The sequence below is a fragment of the Pygoscelis adeliae genome, unplaced genomic scaffold, assembly GCF_000699105.1.
Source record: "Pygoscelis adeliae isolate BGI_AS28 unplaced genomic scaffold, ASM69910v1 Scaffold681, whole genome shotgun sequence".
Taxonomy (NCBI): domain Eukaryota; kingdom Metazoa; phylum Chordata; class Aves; order Sphenisciformes; family Spheniscidae; genus Pygoscelis; species Pygoscelis adeliae.
Window position 1 is genome coordinate 239,331 of NW_008824015.1, and position 1,971 is coordinate 241,301.

Below are 1,971 nucleotides of genomic sequence, written 5' to 3' on the forward strand. Positions count from 1 at the left end.
GTGTCCAGCTTTTCGTCCACCAGTACCCCCAAGTCCTTCTCGGCAGGGCTGCTCTCCATCCCTTCATCCCCCAGCCTGGATTGAGACTAGGGGTTGCCCCGACCCAGGTGCAGGACCTTGCAGTTGGCCTTGTTAAACCTCATGAGGTTCACACGGGCCCACTTCTTGAGCCTGTCCAGGTCCCTCTGGATGGCATCCCGTCCCTCTGGCGTGTTGACCGCACCACTCAGCTTGGTGTCATCTGCAAACTTGCTGAGGGTGCACTCGATCCCACTGTCTATGTCACTGATAGACATAGGGCATCCCAGTTTGAAAAAGCTAAGAGGGAATATTCCACCTTTAAAGGGTCACTTCCCTTGCTGTTTATTTTTTTAAGAAGGCCTTTCATTTTGAGCAAGCTGCAAGAACATGCTCTGAAGCTAAGAGGGAATATTCCACCTTTAAAGGGTCACTTCCCTTGCTGTTTATTTTTTTAAGAAGGCCTTTCATTTTGAGCAAGCTGCAAGAACATGCTCTGGGTCTGGAGTTGGGAGGGAAGAGGAAGGGGAAGTGCAAACCCCTCTCAAAGTCTCTGCGCAGCACCAGCACTGGAGCCAAATTAAAGCCTTTTTCTCTCTACAACCATCTTATACCAGAAAAGAAAGGAAAAAAAGGAAAAAGCTACAGGAGCTTTTACAATCCAAGTCCGGGCGGAGGAGGGATGCAGGGCATGAGGTGCACCATAAGAGAGCCGTCCTACCAATAATAAAACTCTGATGTCAACAGAGCAAAATCCAAGTGCCCCGAGGAAGGTGGGAGCTGATCGAGAGCAATGTTTACCAGTAAGCCACAGACCATGATTTGCAAGCGGAATTTTGCACATTTTAAGAAAAACAACCTTCTTTACAGCGGTCCTGAGAAGCCCGGCCTGGCGTTTAAAGCCACTTGCATCCCGCTGACGGGTGAAACAAGTCACTCTCGCAGACGGAGAGGCTGGTTTATTGTATGCCCAGCTCCGCACCTGCTCACGGCCCCATCGGGGTGAGTATCTGCCTCTCTCCCCATAGCACGTACCCTCACCAGGCGCCGACACAGACACCCGCTGCCCAGCACCGGTCCAGCCTCACTTGCAAACCAAACCGAACCAAACCACGCCACCGCCTCGCTGACGGCGTTTCCTCCGCGCTCGGGAAGACGCTTTGGGTCAGGGCTGGGCCACGCTATGTCCGAGCGTCGGTCCCCGGCAGGTGCCTCGCAGGGCTGCGCTGACGCCAGGGAGAATCACATTTCCCTGGAAATGGTGAGTCGAAGCACGGCCGTGGCAGAGAAACGCTCGTCGTGCCTCCGCAGCCAAGACCTGCCGCTCCGCACCCCTCTGCCATCCCGGCCCACAGGGAAGAAGGTGGCCTTTTTGTCAGGTCTTGCCTCGATTAATTATTGACGGGAGATTAGGCAACACGCTACGCTAGAGTGAGCCAAGTGCCCCTCGATCAGAGCAAGCGATGTGGGTCAGAGTGCCGGAACAGCCCTCTGTGGGGATGGGGACAGGCCAACGGCATGCCCGGAGGACCGTGCGCCTCGGGGGACCGTGGCCCCGCACCCTGGTTATCGGTCCCGGCCGAGCACTGGTCCCGGGCAGCCGGGGAGTTTTTCCTCTCGGCTGCGGGCGCTCGGAGCAGTGGCGCGAGACCAGCACAGCGTCCCCCAGCACCCTGCGAGCGAACGGTGCGGCCGGGCTGGATGGAAGGGTTTGGCACCGGTGGAAGAGGGGTTACACCGCGGATGCTGCCCCGTGCCGCCCCATCACCTGCAGTTATCCTCCTGGCTGCACCCAAGCCACGGCCCCTCCGGCATTTCCTTCCTGGGCAAAACCAAACCTCAGAAGTTCCTGGGGCCCCTCCTTTCCCCAACCTTCTTCAACAAGACAGTTCACTCCGCATCCCGCCCGGAGAGCTGCCGCAGTCCTGCCAGCCCGGCTGTTGCGAAGGGACG